A 26,217-nucleotide genomic window follows, 5' to 3' on the forward strand; every position below is an offset into this window, starting at 1 on the left:
AAACTATTTAAAAAAATCAAAAGCCACATCTTCCTTTGTTCTACTGCTGAGGCAACCTGTGTCTTTCAAGCTGTTGGGGAACTATGATTACTGGCATGCGAGGACTTGTAGCTCCACAAAAGCTAGAAAGTCAAAGGCTGCCTGAACAGTTCTGTATAGATTCACTACTAGACAACCTGTAGCCTTCTAGCTCAGTGTTTCTTAACCTTGTTGGAGCTACTGAACCCCACAAGTTTTATACGTGCATTAACCAAACCCTTCATAGTTGGAAAAATAAAATGTTTTTTTTTTTAAATTCAAAACATAGAGATATATTTTGTTAGTGCACAAAATGAACCATGCATCAATTGCACATAAAATCACTGTGTTCAAAGAACAAAACCAACAAAACATGAATGTCACACAAAAACATAACTCAATAAATATTTACTGCAAATCAATGTCACTTTTGCTGTTGCCTTTTAGAGACAAGTTCAGAAATGCATGGCTTCACCCAGGGCCCTCTTAAGAACATCTTAAGCCCCCGGGCACAGCAGTGCACCGGGGCCCCTATATATACAAAAAAAAAAAAATGATTTTATATATATGGGCCCTGCAGCCCAGGGGGGCCCGTCGGAGGCAGGTTTTTTTTTTGTTTTTTTTTCTGCCTCCGACAGGCCCCCCTGGGCTGCAGGGCCCACGGGCACCTGCCCATTGTGCCCAATGGGAAAGACGGCCCTGGCTTCACCTTGGCAAGTGCCCCCTCTCATGTCATTTTCCCAACAAAGTCTGTTCCTTTTCTTCATTTTTATGTCTACCATCCTCGAAAAGGATTACTCGCAAAGATACGTTGTAACAAACAGTATGATTATCTCAAGGGCTTTCTTAGCAATAAGAGGGTACGGTATGATTTGGTGATACCAAAACATTGAGAGCGTTGCTGTTCTGAAGAGTTGTTGTTGAACCAGGCTCTGCTGAAGTTCAATGATTTCGTCGAGGTACTCATCATTGACATTTGCTTTTGCAACACTAAACATGAGCGGCTGTCCCACCCATGCTGTATATGACTCTCTGGTGGAGAAGTATCCACTGAGAGACTTTGTGAGCTCAACTAAGTGCATGGCAATTGCTGCTTCATTTCCCCGGGTACAGAAATGTCTCTGATTCCCAACTCATCTTCATTCTTGCTTACACAGTCGTCCAGCAGTGGAAAGTTTGCAAAGTTATCATTCTCTTTTCATCGTTTCTATAAAGGTAGCATTTTTTGAAAATCCTTCAGGTTTTCTTCCGTTTCGATGATGTTGACTCCACCTCCCTGCATCTGTTGATTGAGATGATTGAGAGCATCGAAGATATCAGCCATGTACGCCAAAATGAGAATGAACTCAGAATTTTTGAAGCAATCTGCATGACAATGTTGGTACTCTCGCAATAACAGGGCTAAATCCACACGCATGGCAAAAACACGATTCAGCACCTTTCCCCGGGATAACCAGCGAATGTTAGAATGATACAGAAGTACCTCGAATTCGGAGCCCATTTCATTACACAGCTCTTTGAAGATCCGATGCTTCAGAGCACTATTTCACACTTAGTTAACACATTTCACTACAATTTTTAATACTTCTGCCTGTTTTGGAGGCAAGGTTTTTGTTGCCAATGTATGCCTGTGCAGAACACAGTGCGTAACAATGATGTGTGGTTCAGCGATTTTCACCAGCACAACAAAACCAGAGTTTCGTCCCAGCATGGCTGGAGCTCCATCCGAACAAATTGCAGAAACCATATCCCACGAAAGATCGTTGTCTCTGAAGAAGTCATCCACCAGCTTCTTCAAATCGGCTGCCTTAGTTGTTGTTGTAAGAGGCTTACAAAATAAAAAATCTTCCTTTATCATGTCGTCTTTCACATAGCGCACAAATACAACAAGCTGGCTTAGAATGGAAACATCGGTGGTCTCGTTGAGTTGAAGGCTGAATTTTGCTGGGCTTGAAATCAGATCTGCAACTACTTGAGCCAAGATGTCATTGCTCATGTCATCTATTCTGCTGCTGATGGTGTCATTTGAAAGAGGAATTTGGGATAACTTAGTTTCAGCAGCTTTTTCCAGCATGATATTTGCCATCTTCAACACAGCTTTTTTAACGAGTATTTCATCAATGGTGTGTGGTTTTCTCTGCTTTGCGATCAAGTACGCAACTTCGTATGATGCTCTTAAGATCGTTTTGTTGATGGGTACTGTAACGCCTGCGGGGAACAGGACAGACGCAACACAAAAGAACTTACTTTGCAAAGGATGGTCACCTCCAGTCCGCTTCCGATGTCCCAGCTGCGATTCGATCCCAGCAGATCAGTAGCCGCAACCCTTGTCACCTCCAACCACGTCCCTCCAAGAAAGAGACAGAGATTACAGCCGTGCCGACCACGAAAGGGCTGTCCGAGAACACGGCAATGAACAAAGACACTCTCAGTCCAAGCTCACTTGCCGCCTCCTCACTTTGCTCTCGACAAGGCACGGGGGACTACAGGCACTTGAGACCAGGAATAGTCCCGCCTCAAGTACCTCACACACCACTCGGTGAGGGCCCAACTGAAAGGGGGAATCGAGCGTGATACTCACCGGGACACTCCCGCTTCCGGTCCTGCTCTCCTGCACCTCCCAGACACCTGCGGATGACAAGAACACACAGCCTCCCTCTGCACTCTCAGTGAGACTAAGATGTGCACCCACAACGCTAAACTAACTACAACAGCGACCCGACCCTAACAACACTCTAATGGTCGGAACCGCAACTAAGTCAAACAACTATAACTAACTAGGTGTGGTGCACTAACGGAACTACTCACTAAGCACTACGGGGAACACCAGCCGGTGTTCACGGACTATACCGGAGGGCGGTTCCTAACCCCCTCACCCAGGTCTAACCAAGGAGACTGTCTCCTTACTATGGGGTCACCCAAGGACCCTAAGGACCGGCTGCACAAGGCCCGGTTGAGGTTCAATGGAGCAGCCCACTAACCTACGGCCGACTGCCGCACGCAACAGCCAATCGAAACTGAATCGCCCGACTGCCTGTACCCGGGTATCGAACACGTGTCCTTACAACCGGAACCACAAGATAACCTGCACGGAACTCGGGCTTGGGGACCCTCAACCAGAACCACGGGCCGCCCTTGGAACTGCGTTGAGCTGTGCTGCACTGCCACTGACTCACTCAGTCACCCCCTTTGGATACCAGCATGACCCCAGGGACCTAAGGGACGGGAAAACTACGTGTGTTCTTCCCTGACTATGTGTAAGCTGGTAACTACACCTGTCCCCACAGTACGGTTTAGTACAGAACAACACAGGAAACAAGAGCCTACCTTTAATGGGGGTCTGAAGTCTTGCACCTGGAAACAATTATGTAGCACACCCCAAAATACAGTAATACAGACAATACTCGCCGCACAGACAGAATAAATACAATAATACAGTACTTTGCACGCTACTCACCAGAGCACACAGCTGCTTGCCAACCAGCAGGTTGCTACAGCACCAACAGGAGCCTCCGCTCTACTGTACCTCCTAACGTTAGAGTGCTCACCTCACACAAGACCGTGCCCTACGCTCACAAGGCTCTCACGCCTCTAGTACACCATCAGGGCCTTATGCCCTACACACCATGGGCCTCTGCTCAGCTACATACAGAGCCTTGTGCTCTGTTTATGGGCCTTAGCCCCCTCTCTAACTCTGGGCTCTGAGCCCACTAACTAGGGCCTTGTGCCTGCTACCTAGGGGCACTAGCCCCTGCCTACTTAGGCCCTGTGGCCTCCCTAGCTAGCAACTAGGGCCTTGTGCCCTGCCTGCAAGGGGACACTAGCCCCTTCCTAGCAATAGGCTTATCAGCCCCCTGCCAGGCACTGTGGCCTCTCCTATGGCCTCTAGGCCACTAACTAACTAAGGACCTTGTGCCCTTGTACACCTGGGGCTATGAGCTCCCCTGCTTAACTAACTAACAGGGCCTTGTGCCCTTTAACAACTATTGGGCTATTTGCCCCAATACCTAATAAGGGCCTAGTGGCCAACTCCTGGGCCTAATGCCCCTAATACATGTCCCCACGGGCCTTGTGTCCGACCGTGGCCACGGGCCTAGTGCCCGACCTAACACTGAGGCTACTTACCTGCTCCGCGCAGGAAACTCAGCTTGCCACGCCGTCTTTCTCTTCTCTGGAGGGTCTTCCAGACCCTCCAGCCGGCAGCGCCTCTTCTCCTGTTCGGCGCGGGTCGTCTTGCTGCTCTGGAGGTGGGGTGCTCTCAGCCCTTACAAGGGCTCCCCGCCGATGATCTCTGCTCCGGCTGCTTCTTCTGTTCTTGGTCCGCCGCTCCGGACGTCCCACGTCATCCTTCTCTCTCCGCCGCCGACTAACTTCTGGCAAGATGGCGCCCCGGCAGGCGGTTTACATACTCGCCGGCGCTGCATCATCACTAGGCGCCGCCGCGAGCGCTGATTGTCTCGTCGCGGCGCCAATCTTTCAAACGGCCAGGCGCGAGCCGCGATTGGCTCGCGTATCCGGCCGCTGATTGGCCAGTGGAGAAAGGTGAGCCCTGATTGGCTCATCCTTCCTCCGCTGACAGGACCTGCAAGGAAGAAGACATACTCACCGCCACTGGAGTGCTGGACGGGTAAGTAACTTCTTTTTTCTCTCTTCCCCCGCTTGTAGGGCGCAGCCATCAGGAACATCTTCAGCCCCTCCAGGGGCGCAGCTACACCGGGCATCTTTGCCCTCTTCTCGGGCACCAGCTTCGGGGACATCTCTACAGTACAAAGCCGAAATCAGGCAGAGTGGCCCTTTCATCGAATCTGGCTCTCTTCACCTTGAATTCAGCAAGCATTGTGTTCATGTATTTCCCATCTCCATGCAGCTTTAGGAAGTGTTCCCTTAGTTTTGCAGGTGCTAGTCTACAATTGCTCAACTTGGCATTGCAAATCATGAATTGAGGACACTGACTTCCATCACATTCTGTTATATACGTGAATCCATATTGTACGTATTCGTTCGACCACTTTCTTATTTTGCTCAGCATAGTACGAAGGGATTGGACTATTAAAAAGGAAATCATAAATGACGTACAATCTCGACAGTCACAAGTTGACTACTGAGCACACCAAGTTCCCTGCAGCACAGATATCAACGCCAAGCGAGCAGCCAATGATGGTCATGCTGAGTTTGACGTCACGAATCATACTAGTCGGGTGAACGTCAGGGCTAATGGTTGTGCCCTGCATGGCATTTTTTGCCATAAATTACGCAACAAATTATAGAATTTTGCCATAAATATTTGTCAATAGCCTTAGTTTCTTATGGTGAAACATTGAAAATACCATAAAAGTATTGTGTGAATAGCAAAAGTATATTAATGTACCTGGCAACCCTGGCGAAAGGAATGGACACACACCTCCGCAGAACCCCTGAGACTAACTCACCGAACACCTGGGGGTAAATGTATCAAGGTCCGATTTTGCAAATCCAGCGATTTTATCGTGGGAGTTGAAACTCGCAGATGTATAAAGCTGAGATTTCATGCAAAATCACCAGAGTTGTGCTTCTGTCAAAAGCGCTATTTCCAAAATCGCCAGAGATCAAACTCCCGGCTGTTTGCCACTGCAGCTATACTGTCACTCACTGGACCATGAGTGCCTCTTCACTGGTGCGTGGCTCTCCAGTATTCCTGCCAGCACCTATCCTGAACCGTGGCCGCCCGCCATCCTGATGGTCTGCGCATGCGCAGTTCCTAAGAACTCTTCTGACCTTTGCTTTTAGTTAATTGGTTGATCAGGCAACGCTCCCTATTTAAAGCACCTGTGTTCATTACCTCTTTGCCTGATCTTGAAGTCTCATTCCCTGTGAGTCTCTGAAGGTGTTCCTGTGTACTTCTCCGTGTCTTCAGCTTCCTGCTGATTCCTGCTCAACTCATTGCCAGTTTCCAGACTGCTTCAAGTCTCCTGTGTTCTACTATGTCTTCAGTTCCCTGCTGATTCCTGCCGGTTCCCAGACCGCTACAAGTCTTCCGTGTTCTACTATGTCTTCAGTTCCCTGCTGATTCCTGCTCTAATCATCTGCGGCTTCCAGTCCGCTATTACCTCCATTGTTCTACTCGTGTTCGCCATCTCCAGTGATTCCTGCATTGCTCATCGTTGTTCTACCTGTGTCAAGTTCTCTGCCTGTGTGCTGACCCGGACCCTGATTACCGCTACCACTCACCTGTGGTTCCTTTACTCGTGCTGGCGTGCAGCCGCTCAGCTGTTCCTGTATCCTCTCGTGGACAGCCTGCTCAACTGAACCGCGGTATGCTTACTTTCTATTGACTGTATTCGTTTGCTGCATATCCGCTTGGACTGTTCTCCACTTACCCACTGAATCCTCTATCTCCCTGAGACTGTGTTATTAGTCCGCATATCTGCTGGGAAGTTTACCTCTTTGTTCAGTCGTGAGATACATATGCTAATTGACCTTCTGCTATTAGCCTGGATTCCAGTAGTGAATTCGTCTCTGTCAAGCAGCGCCTGTCACACCAACATAGACTTGTGCATATTGTTTGGGATCAAGTTCCTTGTGCTCTCAGTGTCTACATTCTATGTTTCCACTCATCAACACTTGTACACCTCCTCACCTATTAAGCAGTGGTACAACTTGCTATACGCAGACCACTGACTTCCCCGCTACCTACCTGCACCTGGACAAGTCTCTTCACCATAAGCAGTGGTACAACTTGCTATATGCAGACCACTGACTTCCCCACTACCTACCTGCACCTGGACAAGTCCTCTCACCATAAGCAGTGGTACAACTTGCTATACGCAGACCACTGACTTCCCCGCTACCTACCTGCACCTGAACAAGTCTCTTCACCATAAGCAGTGGTACAACTTGCTATACGCAGACCACTGACTTCCCTGCTACCTACCTGCACCTGGACAAGTCTCTTCACCATAAGCAGTGGTACAACTTGCTGTACGCAGACCACTGACTTCCCTGTTACCTTCCTGCACTTCTTCACGTCCATCAAGATCCTCGTGTTCATATCTACCTAATCATTAACCAGATTGCTGCTAGTCATTGACTTTTCTATTTGCATCCTCTCACCATCTGCTGAGTCATATGTTCCGCTAGTCACCCGGCTACCAGAGGACCACTGTGTACCCACACTACTCTGGTAAGATCATCATCTGGTGATATCCTGGGCAAAGACTCCTAGTGCCCGTGACATATACAAGTCTCAAATGTATGAAGCTGCGAGCAAGCAAACTCAGGAGAGTTTGCTTTCAAACACGCCAGATACAACACGCTGCTGGCTAGCAGCGTGTTGTATAAACACATCACTGTTACACTGCCTGTCAGTGTAAAAACTGTAAAGAATAGATGAAAGTTTAAAAAAAAAATCTTTACAGTTTTGACTGCTGCCGAAGCTCCGGCAGCTGTATGACAGGCAATGTAACAGTGATGTCTTTACAACTCGCTGCTACAACACAGGCGAGTTAGCTAAACACGGGAGTGTTTACATCGCAGCAAATCGCCAAAGATGACCAGCGATTTTGAAGATCAGGGTCAAAATCGCAGCTTGATACATTTCAGGTTTTTTTGTCTAAAATTGCAGCGATTTTAACACGCTGTCAAAATCGGACCTTGATACATTTACCCCCTGAGGTTCGATTGAACTCAGGTTAAAAACCACTGCTCTAGCTTCATAAGTTGCTCATTTCTACATACTGTCCAAACCTCACACCCCTGCTGTCAACCCCACACAGAACCTGTATGTCTGTTTGAAAAATACATGTAAACATTAAAAAGAAATTATGATTAAGTTTTAATGTTGCCAATATTTGCAACAAACTACAAGCTAAGATCTACGTATTAGTAACATAAGAAATAAAATTGTAGTGTCCTTTTAATGGCATAGTTTTATTATCATTATTATTATGACAATTAAGATAATATTATAATTGATGTAATTAAATAAAAAGAGTGTTAGCCCACCAAATCATATAAGTAAAAAATAAACAAATAACAATGCCCATAAAAATATATTTACTTAACTATGGTATGAAAATAAAGTCTTATCTAAAATTTGCTGGGGTATATTAAAAAATGACAATGCAGATTTAAAAAATGTAAAACTGATCTGGTCACAAACAAAAATCAATTGACAGCACAGACTTTGGCAAGGTTAATTAACTAAAAATAAAACACAATTGTCATAGTTTACATTATTAATGCTCAGCAGCTTTTGTTAAAATTGTATTTTTCACATAACAGTGACGGTAAAGATGTGGTTAATCTAAACCAGATCTTGCTGTTCAGTTTTGTGTTAATGACACTGCAGTTTGGTTCCGATAACACGCAAGAAGTTATTTCTTGAAAACTAAGAAAGTGCACCCTTCTGTTTTGGTTTTGTAAAACGCCTGTCATTTCACACGTAAATTGTACTAGTCACTCTGCTTAGAGGTAAAAACTAATGTGAAATACAGTACTACCTAATATCTTCCATTATGAACCATTTTACCCAAGACAAAGAAATGAAAATATTTTAGAGATGAGCTAATCTTAAATCTTAATTAGTTTCAAGTCATTTTTTTTCTCTTGTGATAGATTTGTAAATTTAGAGTTTTAGGTAAATATTTGATAAAAATGAAAGCTGCTTTGTTTTCAAAAATGTCAGTATGCAAAATTATGAACCTACATTTCATGAGAGGGAGAGCGATAGAAAGCAAAGGAGATTGAGAGACAGAGAAAGAGTGAGTGATAGGTAGAGTAAAAAGGAGAAAGACAGATTTTTGCATAGTACCCTTTATTTTATGATGAATCTGTAGGATATTTGATATTATATTAAAATTCATGTTTAACTCTTTATGATATTTAAGCATGAACATTTCTACATTTTCATTATAATACTAACCTCACCTTTTTTTAAATAATGTCCACTGTTTAGCATAATCACACCCACTATTTTGCATCTCACTACTCTCACGCTCTCACTACTTTTCTACAATTCCCTTTGCGCACTGCAATATGTTATTTTTATGTGTATTACACCACTCTGGGGAGCCTTAATAGTGTATTGGCATAGTAGGAGCTGTGAAGACATCTGTGCTTTGCATTATTTTCTTTAAACTGTCCTGCTTTTCAAAAGTGTACAACATACAATGGAATGTGCAGCAGCCTTTTGTTTTTGCGACAAATTTAAAGAATGCTACTGGCACCATACAAGTATTCAGTGCTGGCAGATGATCCCTTAACTGACTGCTGGGGAAATAATGTTTAAAACTAGGCTATTTTGTTCTCCCTTGTTCAAGATCTGTTGCTATAAGCTATGGTGATGGGTGTTCCATGTCCTGGCAAACCTTGTGACCAATTCCATTTTGTAAAATATTCCTGAGAGAGCTGACAGGAAGGAGACAGAAACTCAAATAATCTGTGGTATGCAGACAATCATCTCTGAATACACAGCACATCAAATATTGAAGTAGATGGGCTAAAGCAGCAGGAGACCACACTGGGTTCAACTCTTATCAGCTAATAACAGGAATCTGAGGCTACAGTGGGCACAGGCTCACCAAAACTGAAGAGTTGAAGACTGGAAAAACATCGCTAGGTCTGAGGAATCTTAATTTCTGCTGCAACATTCCTTTAAATGTGCCCTTTGGAATGCATGCTCTATTTGTAACAAACTTACCTCCATTCATGATCTCTTCCTCTCAAAAAACCTCAAGCTTCTGGCAATAACTGAAACATGGCTCATGCATTCAGACACTGCCTTACCTGCAGCACTTACACATGGTGGCCTCCAACTCACCCACACCTCCAGACCTAAAGGCAGACAAGGAGGTGGGGTTGGACTACTTCTCTCCCCACAGTGCATGTTCACAGTTCTACCAAATGTCCCATCACTCACGTTCACATCTTTTGAAGTACATGCTATTCGCATTTTTAATCCATTCTCTCTACGTGTTGTGGTGATCTATCGTCCCCTTGGAGCACACCAACAATTTATTGAGGATTTCTCTGCATGGCTCCCTCATTTCTTATCTTCAGACATCCCCACCCTCATCCTGGGTGATTTCAACATCCCCATTGATAACCCACCTTCCAAAGCTGATTCCAAAATACTCTCTCTAACCTCCTCACTTGACCTCTCGCAGTGGATTGAATCATCTACTCATCAGTATGGCCATTGCCTTGATCTTGTTTTCTCTAGACTATGCTCACTTTCTAACTTTCTTAACACACCCTTCCCCCACTGCTCACCCCCACTGCTCTAACCTCTCTACTGTTTAACTCTACCAAGCCTCCTAATACCCGCAGAAATCTTAATTCTATTAATATTCAACAATTTTCCACCTCTCTCCAACACCTTCTCTCGACTATCTCTACATTCACCTCCCCTGAGATGGCAGTACCTCATTTTCACCAAACCTTAGCAACAGCCAATGATCAAGTGGATCCAGCGACACTACATACTACACGTCGACTTCGATGTCAGCCGTGGCACAGTACATCAACGCGAAATCTTTAAAAACTTTCCCGTAAAGCAGAACGTCACTGACTTAAAACTCGTACCTCTAATGACTTCTTCGCATATACTTCTATCTACCGCACCTATCAAAATGCTCTGGACACTGCAAAACAAACATACTTCCAATCTCTTATCTATGCTCAGGCTTCCAACCCCAAACGCCTTTTTAAGACATTTAAAGCTCTTCTCAATCCTCCCACCCCAAACCCTCCGTCCACTATCAGTGCCCAGGATCTTGCTTCCTATTTCAAGGAAAAGAATATGATGCACTCCAGTCTGACCGGAGTGCATCATATTCTTTTTGTTGACAGGAGATTTTCTCCTTTCAAGGTTTTTCTTCTAATCAATTACTTCATTGATGCACCCCCAATTTCAAATGTGCTATATATAATAATCACACATTTATTTATTGGATGGTCTGTTCATATCTGGTGCGGAGTCAACCTCCTTCTCTTTCCTATTTCAAGGACAAGATTGATAAGACTAGAATTGGTATCCTCTTCCTCGACAAGCAATTGGTTCAATTCCTTCTCACCAACCTCTGACACCCTCTCTTCATTTGACCCCACAAATGAAGAGGAAATTTCTACTCTCTTCTTATCCTCCTACTCTACCTCCTGTCCTCTTGATCCTATTCCCTTGCAAATTGGTAGATCCCTGTCTCCTGTGCTCATCTCACCTCTAAAATCTGTAAATCTCTCATTCTCTACTGGCATCATACCGTCACTATACAAGCATGCAGTGATTATTCCTATTCTAAAAAAACAAGATTCCGACCCAAACTCTCTCTCAAATTACCGTCCCATCTCTCAGCTGCCGTGCCCCTCCAAGCTTCTAGAGAGACTTGCCTACACTCGCCTCACACGCTTCCTTTCCGCAAACAACCTGTTGGATCCTCTTCAGTCTGGCTTTCGTTCTCAACACTGCACAGAGACTGCGTTGACTAAGGTTGTCAATGATCTGATCACTGCTAAAACTAAACTCCATTAATCTCTCCTAATTTTCCTGGATCTCTCGGCTGCATTTGACACTGTTGACCACTCTCTTCTCATACAAACGCTACAATCGCTAGGACTTCAAGACACTGTTCTATCCTGGTTCTCATCCTACCTTTCTAATCGCTCTATCACTGTTAATTTCTCTGGGGCCACCTCTGCTCCGCTTCCTTTATCAGTTGGAGTACCGCAAGGCTCAGTGCTAGGTCCTCTGTTGTTCTCTATCTATACCGCATCTCTTGGAAATCTAATAAGTTCCTTTGGATTTTAGTATCATCTCTATGCGGATGATACCCAAATTTATCTATCCTCTCCTGATCTCTCGACATCTGTACTGTCCCGTGTAACTGAGTGTCTTTCTGCCATTTCATCTTGGATGTCCTCTCTCCAACTCAAACTTAATCTTTCTAAAACAGAGTTAATAATATTCCCACCCACCAACAAGAGCATACCTGACATTTCTATCTCTGTTGATAACATGACCATAAATCCTACCCCACAAGCTCGCTGCCTAGGTGTAATCCTTGACTCACACCTATTCTTTGTTCCCCACATTGACTCTATATCTAAATCATGTTACATACATCTAAAAAACATTTCCAGAATTCGCACATATCTCACTGCAAGACACTGCAAAAACCTTAATTCATGCATTTATCATCTCCCTCTTTGACTATTGCAATTCCCTCCTTACTGGCTTTCCCAAAAACAGACTCAAACCTATTTTGCACGCAGCAGCAAGATTGATTTTCCTTGCAAATCGTTATTCCTCTGTTGAATCACTCTGTATGTCCCTACACTGGTTGCCTGTTTTCTACCGAATCCAATATAAAATACTCTCACTAACCTACAAGGCCATTAACAAAGCTGCACCAACATACATCTCCTCTCTTGTCACAAAATATCTCCAAACTGGGCAACTCAGTTCTGCACAAGATTTGCATCTCTCATCCACACTCATTACATCCTCCCATTCCCGATTACATGACTTTTTCTGGGCTGCACCCACTTTATGGAATTCTCTCCCTCGCACAATAAGACTCTCCTCTAGTCTACAAGCTTTCAAGCGTTCTCTGAAAACCCACCTCTTCAGACAAGCTTATAATATTCCTCAACCACCCTCTTAACCTCACTACATTACCCTATTACCACCTGTTATACAATTGCCCCTTGACCCCTTGTGTGACAGGATCATTTAGCTTATGAGTCACTTTTACCTTTGCAGTCTGGCTGGGCCAACTGCAAATGTAGACTTAACCTCATGTGTCAAACGCCCATTCTCCAATAGATTGTATGCTTGCGAGCAGGGCCTTCTCACCTCTTTGTCTGTTTTACCCAGTTTGTTTATTAGTTTACTATGTTTCGCCCCAATTGTAAAGCGCTACAGAATATGTTGGCGCTATATAAATAAATAATGATGATGATGATGATGATGATGATGAATAGTTTGGTCAGAGTTTGGCATAAACATCATAGGCCTGAGTCATTAAGGACAGCAAAACATAAAAAGGGAGTAACTTTGCCCCTGGGCAAAACCATGTAGCATTGGAGGGGAAGGTAAATTTAAAATGTGGGGATAGATTTATAGTTGGGATAGGGCATGTCCTAGAATAAATTTAAATTTCAGTGTAAAAATAAAGCTTTCAAGTGTTTGTGTGCTAGATGAAAAAACAGCCAGTATTTAACTTACGTGCAACATAATAAACTAATTTAAACCCCTTGCATTGTAACATGATTTATCCCAGAGAACATTTACTACTTTTTTTTAAATACTCTTCAGGAATGCTTTCTTTTTCTACATATTTGATTTCCATTGTCTTCTGGTAAATGTTTAACTTGTTTTCATTGTACATTTTATGGAAAGTATTTGAGTTATGAGTAATATATTGTATTCTTTATGTATCAGGGAATGATACAGTGATTGACACTGTTGCTCTGAATTGTGAAATTTTCACTATAAAATGTAATTACATTCATTACAAAATACAAATTAAATTAAGTGAAATCATCTGTTGTTTCCTGCAGTAGTCCAAGTGGAAATGACAATTAAGTAATGCAAATAGACAACCACAATATAATTTATCTGCAACGCTAATAATTTAAATACAGCTGGAAATCTCAATATGCAATCAGGCAATCGAAAATGGTTAGATAGTGCTGCTGATAGTCATCATCATTATTCTATATCATTGCACCAGCTCTTCAGCACCCACAAGAGAGAGTACGACCACGTCTAATTGTATCGCAAATATGTGAACATTCTCTTACAGTACTAAGGCCTATGTTTGTTCTCCCCTGCTAATCCTTGTTCTGCATCTACAGATGTAAGCGGAGGCAAATAAACAATATGCAAAAAACGACATACGAATATATGCGTATTCAGTTTAGTTGCATATGCGCAGTATGGAAATGTATTTGTTATGCAAAAAAAACAGATTTGCTTCCACCTCTACATGAGCTCTTAAATGACAAGAATGTTTGTGTAACATTTATATCAGTGAAAAAGACATATGAGCCATAAGATTTATGAAGCATTAAAGATTTGATGGCTTCCAACATTTACTCCCAAGTTATTTGGGAGCCTCTCTTTGTCAGGTGTAATCATTGGTAAGTTAACTTTGCTGAAGAACTCCCTAATCAGTTGCAGTGATGGCTCAAGTACGCTGGTATTATCAATTATTTAATGTGCTATAATAGCTTGCAAATTAATTGTCTATCTCCTTAGTGTTAAACAATTTCGATTTAACATGACAAATCAAGTAAGTCCTTTTGGTACAAATTACTTTGTTACTTAAGCCTTTTAGCTAACAATGCTCCAGTTCTGTTGCCTTCGGCATACTGTGTTAATTTTAATCTCTTCATAGCAAATTATGATTTCTCTAAATGAGAAATGGGTAATTGATTTTTAATTCCTTTATTAGTATTTAACTGTTTAAGTCTCTGGTAAGAAAGCCCATATTAAAATCATTTCCGTGGACTCCATATACCTCCATATATACTGACTGTTCTATCGTGTCTATTGTCGCATAACATTGCTATACAGCTGTACACTGAATCACGCTAATATCGGATGAGAGACTGTCTGAGACTCTGTATGTGGGGATTTAGAGCATGATATTATATGACGATCTGTGGATTGATCAAGTCCATCATTATCAAATTACTGTAACTCTGATTAGCATTCACCCCACTAAGCTGGAACCGCTTGTACGCTTATATAAGGATCCATTAATATGAGCTCTGTCCATATTTCCCCATGAACAGGGGACTTTTGAAATAAGACATTGTTCTGACCACCAATATCTCTAGAGGAACTATTCCAAAAGAATATGTATGTTTTTTGATAGGTGCACCTATATTGAAATATGTTTTTTCCTCATGTAGATGGTGGACTGTGTATCTATATATATGCATATTGAGTATATTTTATAAAATCTGTTTTAATAAATGTTTTATTATCCACATTGCAGTACCAGTTTTTTGAGGACCTGAGGATCTATTGCATTTTGGTTTTTGCATCTATATATTTATTTTACGGTGAGGCAGACCCCGTGCAATAGTCCACTTGTGTTCTCTTCCATAATTATATGCCAAAGATATTTTGTCGATTTGTGAATTATTTTTACACTGAAATTTAAAGTTGATCTATGACATGCCCTTCCTCAACTATAAATTTAGCTCCCCCTCCAATGCAACATGGTTTTGCCAATTTGCAAAGTTACTAATTTTTTTGCTTTACTTTCTTTACTGAATCAGGCCCAAGGACTTTGTAAAAAAACAGTGATAAGGAAAACTTTTTCAAGCTTCTGTATTTGATAAAACATTGGTATCTGTGCAAAATGTTTTACATTTGTTCTTGGATGATATTATGTTCTATTGAATAATTAATGGTTATTATTGACGATACTCTAAGCTTCTGTATGTTGTCACTGTTTTTTTACATGGACTGGATGAGACACTGAGTGAACAATTATTTTTGCTGATATATTTTGGCTCACAATCGTTCCAGGTGCAGAATTGCCTATGCTCTCTGCATGCTACTCTGCTTATTTCGAAGAAAGTCTGATTTTGTTTATACAACATGGTAAATACGTTGTCAGAATACCAGCGAGCAGGGTTATTCACAGGTCAGTGATGCTAGGATTGATCGAGATGTGTTAAAGGGGTAAAGATGGGCAGTGACCAGGATTCTCGTCATGTCCAGCCCTCTCCTGCTGAGTTGGTGCCTCACTGTCTGTCCAAATCCAGTAGAGAACATTACTGTTATAAACTGGTTAATGAGCATCTCTATCCCAGTTAATGAAGAGCAAATAATTGCATCCTAGGAAGTGACCAGGACACCATTTTGTTATCTGAAGGAAAAAGAACCCCCCCACCTGGCATTATTTAAGAATTAGGTGGGATTAAATGCATATTTTATCCCATAGGAATTTGAACCACTTTAATAAACAAATCAGTCCAACTGTAAGTTCACATTCCACACCAGCAGAATTCCTTAATAAGTCTTTGTTAGGATTGCACATGATAAGATCTTAGGATGCCCATACTGTCATACATGTCATTCTAGCTTTTGGTAAAAATAAGAAATCATTCAATTATTTGCTAAGCTAAAAACTGTGTTTCTGATGTTCTGATGTATGTAATATTATCTACAAAGACAAATTGGGTTCAAATCGAATTCTCTAAATATCAGACATTTATCGATTCGGCTCAACCCAGGAAGCTTTAATCAGTGCAGAATTTTTCAGGTCTCATTAATTATTAATAGATAGTTTATCAAAGAGTTCATGTTTATAGTTGCATCCATTAGGGCATTATAATATTATTAATATTATTATTATTGTAGATTTGTAAGGCTCCACAGTGCTCCGCAGCGGCGTACAGTAGGGAAAACAGTGAATACATAAAACAGGGACATACAAGGTAGACAAAATAAATGCAGACATGAATACAAAGAGTATGGAGGTCCCTGCTAAAACAAGAGTAGCGAGTGTGTAGGGTGGAGATTTGAAAGCTGTAGGAAAGCCAGATTGGGCATGGTAGGGATGTCCATAAGTGGGGAGCAGCACTGGATGTCTTGTAGGCGCGAGTTTGAGGTGGCTACCAGAGACAAGAAAGGATGGTATTGTTGAGGGCTTTGTAGAGAAGGGTGAATAATTTGAATTGAATTCTGGAGGACACACAGAGCCAGTGTAGGGTTTTGCAAAACCGTGCAGCAGATGTGGGATGAGAGGAAAATCAGTCTTGCAGCAGCATTTGGAATGAATTAAAGTGTGGATATATAGGTGCTGGTAATACCTAATAGCAGGAGGTTGCAGTAGTCAAGACGAGAGATGATGATAGAGGTTTAATATCTGGAGTAGGGGGAAGGTAAAACAGTGAACAGACAATTTATCAGAGTTAATGTGGGGTAAAATTCTAGATGCCAGTTAGGTAGGAAGCAGAAAGGTAGTGAATGGAATGCAAAATTGTTAGATAGGTACTAAGCTGAAGAGGAGCGGGTGGAAAGCATAATGCTATATGGGATAACTGGAGGGTAGGTAACTGACTGAAATATAAGCCACCGATGTGCAACTGACTAATGTGCAACTGACTGATTTACCTAAATACAAACTGCTCATCTCTAAAAACAAGATTTGGTTGTGCAGAAAATATATTTCAATGAACTGCAAGACATTAAAATATATTAAAATGATTTAGCATCTTTGAAGGTATTCGTCAGTCTGATGATTGTACCCTAACAACTTGACATATTCTAACCACAAAATTTTGCAGAATAACTAGGGAGTGTCCCAAAGCTTAATCTATGGAAATAACAAACGTTATATTTTTTTTCCATTATGCTCAATGTTGCAAAAAAATTATCTTTCAGTTTTGCCACTCATCTAGTAATCTAGTAACTGTGCTTTTAACAATTGTAATATTAGGTGTTTGGGCTGAATACAATTTAGAGCAGTCTTGTAGAAGACTGGCATCCTTAGTGGTTAAGACAAGTTTGTGTCAGAAGGGAGTGTTATATAATAGACATAATGCAAAGCTCCTGAGAGCCAGATGTCATGCAATGTTCTGCTTCAGATACCAGGAGTGCGGGAATCACGAGTCAATCTGAAGCTTGACTCACATAAACAAAAATCAGATGTGTTGTATTAATCCAAATCCAAACCACTCATCTCTAAAAACAAGATTTGGTTTTGCAGAAAAGATAATAAAATGAGAAGCAAAGGATGGAGATTGTGCCTATTTGAAGGTATTCCTGATATTACTTGGTGCCATACTGCTTTTTAGCTGGCGAAAAGACCATTTTTAGATCTCCTAGGATGTGACATAACTCTTACTTTGATATATATTTTACCAAAATTCTTTGATTTTTTTCTTGGCTTATTGTATAAAGGAATCTCAAAACGAGATGCAAGCAACCAATTTAAATCTAGATAAAAAAATTTCCTCTGTGCACATTAGTTAATTAATATATTTTATCTTTGACCTGAGGGTCAAATAATAAGAAAATGCAATAAATCAGGAAAAGTTCATTCTATAAAGGTTTGGTCCAAATGTATAAAAAAGACTGAATTTTCACTTTTATAACTATGCATTCTTGCACACAGATGATTCAGAGACCATGAAGCAATTGGTACGCAAACAAATCTGAGCATATGGCCACAAACATGCAATAGCAAATTTTAACTGTGTAGATCAGTTTTAAATTACCTCCAAATTATGTTACCATAACACCCACTGTGACTTTCAGACAATTTCAAATGTTTGTTTTTAGTTCTGCTGCTTTTTTAAGTTGGATATTGGATATTGAATGACAAGGCTTTTTAAATCACTGTATTGTACAATCATAATCATGGACAACATGCAACCATTTCAAGTATTGCTTATGTGACTTATAATGTCATAAGTTGAGACAGAGAAAAAATGCAATAGCAATAAACTGTCAATGTTTTAGGTTAAAGGGAGCGCAAATAGGGCACTACCTTCAACAATGAAAAATGGGAAATGTACAGCGCTATTGTACTGATTTTAATACTTATGCAAAAAATATTGATGGCAATAAAGGACAAAATTTCTAGCTTGTCTCAGGACAATTGGACTGGTTGGTCTTTTGGCATAGACTGCTCTATTTTGTCAATATCACTTGAGAGCGGTCTTCAGTGATAAAGCAAACAATGTAACAACTTATAAACAGGAAAACAGAAGGTGCAAATAGTTAAAAAAATCAAGAGATTTCGGAGAAATCCATTAAAACTCATATTTTGAGGTACCTATTTGAACCGAGTCGTGACTTGGTTTTTCACTTCTCAAAACAAGGCAAAACGCCATTTCTGGGAAAATGTATCTCTCGAGGTTTGAATCCCCATCTTTTTTAGCCATTAAGTACACGTATCATGATGTTATTAATATCTAAGGTACATAAAATACTGCTTTTGATTGCAAACACATGCTCTAGCATGCATACACATCATCTCTATCACTCGGCACTTACACCTACCCTGTAGCTGGTGCAAGGGATATTACTGAAACTCAGCAAAATAGAGCATGTGTCGGCATTTACGTTCCTAATGAATCAGCACATATAATATTACTGCTACTGGTAGTAATAATATATTAGTAAACTAATTAGGAGTGTTCAAAATGCATTCTGTGCGATTATGTGAGAAGCAGTATCTAAACAGCAAAAATAGGGTTCTCTTGTAAGGATGCCCCTGGAGGGGCTGAAGATGTGCCCGGTGCCCGAGAAGCGGGCGAAGATGCCCGCGATCGCCGTGTCCCTGGAGGGACAGAAGAGGTCCCCAGCTCCGGTGCCCAGCAAGAGGGTGAAGAAAGAAGAGAAATCTTACTTACCGGTCCGGCGATCCAGCGGTGAGCATACATCCTTCTTCTTTGCAGGTCCCGTCCGCGGAGGAAGAATGAGCCAATCAGGGCTCATCTTTCCCCGCTGGTCAATCAGCGGCCGGATACGCGAGCCAATTGCGGCTCGCGCCCGGCCATTCAAAAGATTGGCGCCGACACGAGCCAATCAGCGCTCGCACCGGCTAATGACATCACGCCGGCGACTATATTAGTTGCCGGGTGGCGCCATTTTGGCAGAAGAGAGTCGGCGGCGGAGGGAGAAGGACGTCGTGGGACGTCCGGAGTGGAAGAAGACCAGCAGCGGAGATCGTCGGCGGGGAGCCCTTGTAAGGGCTGAGAGCGCCCCCGCCCCAGCAGCAGCAGCAGACCCAGCGCCGAAGAGGAGAAGAAGCGCCGCCGGCTGGAGGGTCTGGAAGACCCGGAGAAGGAAGAAGACAGCGTGGCAAGTTGAGATTCCTGCGCAGAGCAGGTAAGTAGTCTCAACGTTAAATTCGGGCACTAAGCCCGTGGCCACGTTCGGGCACAAGGCCCGTGGCACTGAGAATTAGGGGCACAAGGCCCAGGGACTTGGGCACTAGGCCCCATGAGTTAGTGGGCCAGTAGGCCACAATACTTTTGTTAAAAGGGCACAAGGCCCTGTTAGTTAGTCAGGGGGCGTGAGAGCCCCAGGTGCGAGGGCACAAGGCCCTTAGGTAGTTAGTGGCCTAGAGGCCATAGAAAGGCCACAGTTCCTGGTTAGGGGCTGGGAGCCCGTAGGCTTAAAAGGGCACAAGGCCCTCAGTTAGTTAGGGAGGCCATAGGGCCTATGCAGGCAGGGGCTAGTGCCCCTAGGTAGCAGGGCACAAGGCCCTAGTTAGTGGGCTCAGAGCCCTGAGTTAGAGAGGGGCCTGAGGCCCATTAATCAGAGCATGAAGCTCTGTGTGTAGCTGGGCAGAGGCCCATGGTGTGAAGGGCAGATGGCCCTGGTGGTGTGGTAGAGGCGTGAGGGCCTCGTGAGTGTAGGCGCGGTCCTGTGTGAGGTGAGCACACGGAGTTAGGAGGTACAGTAGAGTGAGGCTCCTGTGGTGCTGTAGCAACCGGCTGGTTGGCTAGCAGCGGTGTGCTCTGGTAAGTAGCGTGCAAAGTACTGTATACTGCATTTATTTTGTCTGTGCGGCGAGTAGTGTTTGTATTACTGTATTTTGGGGTGTGCTACATAACTGTGTCCAGGGGCAAGACGTCAGGCCCGCATTAAAGGTAGGCTCTTGTTCCTGTGTTTTCCTGTGTAAACCCGTGCTGTGGGGGACAAGTGTAGTTACCAGCGTACACATAGTCAGGGGAGAACACACGTAGTTTTCCCGTCCCTTAGGTCCCCGGGGTCATCCTGGTTCTCAGAGGGGGTGGCTGAGTGAGTTGGTGGCAGTGCAGCACACCTTGAGGCAGTTCCAGGGGTGGCTCGTGGTTCTGATTGAGGGTCCCCCAAGGCCGGTTCCGTGCAGGTGGACCTGTGGTTCCGGACGTAAGGACACATGTGAGATACCCGAGTACAGGCAGTCGGGCGGTTCAGTTACGATCGGCTGTTCCATGCGGCAGTCGGCCCGCGGGTTAGTGTGCTGTTCCACTGAGCCTCAGCCGGGCTTGAAGCAGCCGGTCCTTAGGGTCTGTGGGTGACCCCATAGCAAGAAGGCAGCTTCTTGGTACGACCTGGGTGAGAGGGTTAGGTACCGCCCTCCGGTTTAGTCCGTGAACACCGGCTGGTGTTCCCTGTAGTGGTAAGTGAGCAGTTCCGTTAGTGCACCACATCTAGTTAGTCATAGTGGTTTGACTTAGTTGCGTTGCCGACCATTAGAACGTTGTTAGGGTCGGGTCTCTGTTGTAGTCAGTCCAGTTTTGTGGGTGCCATCTTAGTCTCACTGACAGTGCAGAGGGAGGCTGTGTGTTCTTGTCATCCGCAGGTGTCGGGAAGGTGCAGGAGAACAGGATCGTAAGTGGGAGTGTCCCGGTGAGTATCACGCTCGATTCCCCCTTTCGGTTAGGCCCTCACCGGCAGGTGTGTGAGGTACTTGAGGCGGGATTAGTCCTCGGACTAGTCTTGGTCTTAAGTGCCTGTAGTCCCCTGCGTCTTGACAAGAGCAAAGCGAGGAGGCGGCAAGTGGGCTTGGACTGAGAGTGTCCTTGTTCATTGCTGTATTCTCGGACAGCCCTTACCTGGTAGGCACGGCGGTAATCTCTGTCTCTTTCTTAGAGGGACGTGGTTGGAGGTGACAAGGGTTGCGGCTGCGGATCTGCTGGGATCGGATCGCAGTTGGGATATCGGAGGCGGACTGGAGGTAACCATCGTTTACAAGTTAAGTTCTTTTGTGTTGCGTCTGTCCCTGTTTTCCCGCAGGGGGGCGTTACATTTTGGCGTAGTCAGCAGGATCAACGATGGCTCATCGGGGGATCATTCCGCGGTACGAGGGACCCAGCTGTGTCTCCTCTTGTGACGAAGTGGCAGCGTTCATGAAGCAAGTTCTGGAACGTTGTGAGGCAAAGAAGAAGAAGAACAGAGGTACTAAACTGCAAAAGGTGGAAGAAGCGTGGTGCTGGAAGTGTGGGTTGTCCGGACACTTCGCATACAACTGCCCAGAAGACGAGGAGGTCTTTGGTGAGTGGGAGGACGACGAAGTCTCCGATGAATGGGAAGACGAAGAAGTCTTTGAGTGGAAGGACGAGGAAGCCTTCCATCAATGGTCTCAAGTCTGGAGGGAAGGATCGGCAGAGCCTGCTGACTGTTGGATCGCAGGTGATCGTCCCGTCCAAGCAAGATTCGCGACAGGAATACCCGCGACAACCGGATGCTGGAGCCGGGGTATTGGAGACGTCGGATACATCAGACGACTTGTCCGTGGCTGTGGAAGAGTTGGTCTCTGAAGACGAAGGGAGAACTGAGCAGACCCTCCATGGGGAGGCATTGTATCCGGAGACATGTGAAGATGTCTGCCCGGTGGTACCTGAGAGGATGGAAGCCATCAGTACCCCGGAAGAGAGAGCTGCTGAAGAAGTACTGCCTGAAGAAGACAGTACTTTAGAGAGCGCAGCTGGAGAGCGGTGGATGTTGTCGCCTTCCGAAGAAGCTTCCCGCGCAAACGAGGAGGTATCGGACGAGTGGGAGGTTCCGGCTGACGCCGAGGAAGAGACCCCCTGGATACCGACTTGGGGCGAGGAGCTTGCCAGGATGGTGTGGATCCTGCGAGAGAGGGCCTTACCGCAGAGGATCCGATGGACGCGAGTCAGGGATGCCGGTAAGCGACCCTTGGAGCTGGACGCAGAGAAGGAGACGTCGATTGTGGGGACCACAATGGAAAAAGGCGGCGGAAATGTAAGGATGCCCCTGGAGGGGCTGAAGATGTGCCTGGTGCCCGAGAAGCGGGCGAAGATGCCCGCGATCGCCGTGTCCCTGGAGGGACAGAAGAGGTCCCCATCTCCGGTGCCCAGCAAGAGGGTGAAGAAAGAAGAGAAATCTTACTTACCGGTCCGGCGATCCAGCGGTGAGCATACATCCTTCTTCTTTGCAGGTCCCGTCCGCGGAGGAAGAATGAGCCAATCAGGGCTCATCTTTCCCCGCTGGTCAATCAGCGCCCGGATACGCGAGCCAATTGCGGCTCGCGCCCGGCCATTCAAAAGATTGGCGCCGACGCGAGCCAATCAGCGCTCGCGCCGGCTAATGACGTCACGCCGGCGACTATATAAATCGCCCGGTGGCGCCATTTTGGCAGAAGAGAGTCGGCGGCGGAGGGAGAAGGACGTCGTGGGACGTCCGGAGTGGAAGAAGTCCAGCAGCGGAGATCGTCGGCGGGGAGCCCTTGTAAGGGCTGAGAGCGCCCCCGCCCCAGCAGCAGCAGCAGATCCAGCGCCGAAGAGGAGAAGAGGCGCCGCCGGCTGGAGGGTCTGGAAGACCCGGAGAAGTAAGAATACGGCGTGGCAAGTTGAGATTCCTGCGCAGAGCAGGTAAGTAGTCTCAACGTTAAATTCGGGCACTAAGCCCGTGGCCACGTTCGGGCACAAGGCCCGTGGCACGTGTATAGATTTCCGTCCGATTCTCTACATTCCTTCGATACGTCCTCGACCTGGGGGGCGTGTGTGTGTAAATTTGTGATGCCTGTACCAGTCCTGCCTGGTGCGGTATCCGCACATCACAGACTTGTGTTTTGTATAAATGTGTATTGTACCTGTCTGGTTGCAGACAACTACACTTGTGTAAAGCATGTGTGTTATTACCCTTTGCATCTATGTTGGGAACCTATTCATATTTACACTTTATAAACTTATACCTTTATAAACTCTTAAACTTATAAAGTCATATTAACATTTATTAACTAATATTTGTAAAATGCCCAGAATAAACCACACAGTGTTCATGCATCAGTTTTATTGCAGTAAAAAAGTACAACATTTTTTATTGCAGAATATGACAAGTGAAAAAAATATTACACTTTAAAGGTTCTAGTGGTTTGTGACAGAACAGTTCCAAACAGCATATACATTTCAACAAAATTTTTCTCATGGTTTTTAATTTTTTTCTTGATGTCGCTTGGGTTTCTATTCCCTTTGATTTCTTTACCTACAAAACAAGGAAATAAAAATTGTTTACCATTAAACTTCTATATCGTAATTCATATTCCACACCAGAAATACTCTCATTTGCTCACCTTGCACACTGCTCGAGATCAGTTTATGTAGTGGTCCCTGTGGTGCAATCACAATAATAGCGGGCTCAACCTCCTTATATTCTGGAAAACAGGTGCCATTTTGGTTAATTATAAAGGTACAGGTATGTGCCCAAAGCATTTAGTTGTCTATACATGTTCACTGAAATACCTTTGTGTATAACTTCTTTCATATCTTGGGATTCAACATAAATTTTTTCTTGTTTGATAAGAGGTGTTACATTAGTGGTATCAGTGGCATCTAAACTGGCCTTCTCACCGTTAATTCTTCATTCTGACAAAAAAATCTATGTTACAAATTAGGCGTTTACATTGCTTCATGTGAAACTACAATGAAATACAGTCCTTCAAACAGATATACTGCATGTGCTAGTCACCTTTTTTAATGTCGTAGTCCTACTGGGCCAGTACTTTACCATCATCTCCACATCTCTTGGGATCATTGGCTTTGCTCTTTGCTGTTCTTGAGCATCTCCATCCCCCACTTTAAATTTTTCAAAATTTTTTGGCCCTTCCAGCACCATCTCTGACTCTGTCTCCGTCTCCATAGCTGCAACCCCCACTGACACCTTCTCCTCACCCGCAAGCGCCACTGACACCTTCTCCTCAACCGCAACACCCACTGACACCTTCTCCTCACTTGAAACCGCCACTGACACCTTCTCCTCAACCGCAACACTCACTGACACCTTCTCCTCAATCGCAACCGCCACTGACACCTACTCCTCACTTGCCATCTTCTCACACTCCTCTGAGCCAGACAGTCATTTTATACACTCGTGTCTGCTGTGGACCAATCAGCGATGATGCCCGCAGAGAATGGAGCATTCCATTACATACAAAGGGATTTTATTATTAGGGAATAATTATTGCATTGCACTTTACAAGTTAAATGTTTTTTCTACATTTTATGTATGGTGATACATTTCTTTTTTTTATAGGAATGAATGAAGAGACAGTGTTGCCTACTCTTTTTATGCAGCTTTGGTTGTTAACTATAGTGAAAGCTCTGCCCCTCGAATGCTAATGTCTTTGGTATTTCGTTACATGCCCAGCAAATGTTGCTTCAGTGTGTACGAAATGAAAATCATTGCTCACGACAACATGGCTATAAAAAGTCTCTAATGGGACGGCCGCTCTTCCCTTTATTGTCTAAAACAAGGCTAGTGTGTATGCAGTCCATGGACCGAGCGATTGGACCATCGATTGGATGTAAAATTGATCGGCATATAAAGTTGGTGGAAAATTCTGTAGTGTGTATCCAGCTTAAGTCAAGTCATACTCCTAATAGTGCTACTGGAGAAGTAGCTGAAGAAACTGAAGGAGGACGTGAAAGTCAGCACTTCTGCTAAGTATGTTGGCCTTGTAGATCAAGTTCTGTATTCACTTTGCCAGGACCTAAGAGTTTGCAGCATCTTGAAGTTGGATCACTACATTTTGTCAATTTTGCTTGATCATAGGTTTAAGCCATATGTACTGTCTTTCTTTCCAACTGACACAAATCTTCACAGACGCAAAGAGCTCCTTGTGAACAAGCTGCTGGTTCAAGTCACACATGACTTCTGCTGAGCTTCAGCTTCTCCAAAAAATGCTATTGCCAGAAAAAACTTAGAGTTACACTGATGATAATTCAACACAGCGCACCAATGTGAAAGATTATTTTCATTAGCAGAGGATTTATGGCAGGGATGCTGATGATCACACTGTGACCTTTTGGTGAGTGGTACAGATTGAACTACATGGGAGCTCAGGGACATGTGGCTTTATCATGAGCTTGATTTATTAGACAGAGGAGGAAAGGAACTTCACACATGCTCAGAAGATATCAGTAGTCAGAGAGTAGTATTCGCTTAGGAATCAGACCTATACACACACAGATAACAGAGCACACTGATTCCTAGCACTCCCTCATGTGTGGAACTGTCTCTAGCTATAACAAACTTTACTAATTCCCATTTAAAGATTTAATTGGACATAACATTTTAGACATAAGTATTAAATTCATACCTTTTGTGTAGCAGTAAAATAGACGATATGACATGCAAATTCCAGTCCACAGTCATGAAAGAAAACATTTAGACTAGGTGATGCAATTCCCTTTGTTAGCATGTCTGCAAGATTTTTTGCACTTGCAATGTACTTT

This window comes from Mixophyes fleayi, chromosome 7 (genome assembly GCF_038048845.1).
Source record: "Mixophyes fleayi isolate aMixFle1 chromosome 7, aMixFle1.hap1, whole genome shotgun sequence".
In the NCBI taxonomy this organism is placed as follows: domain Eukaryota; kingdom Metazoa; phylum Chordata; class Amphibia; order Anura; family Limnodynastidae; genus Mixophyes; species Mixophyes fleayi.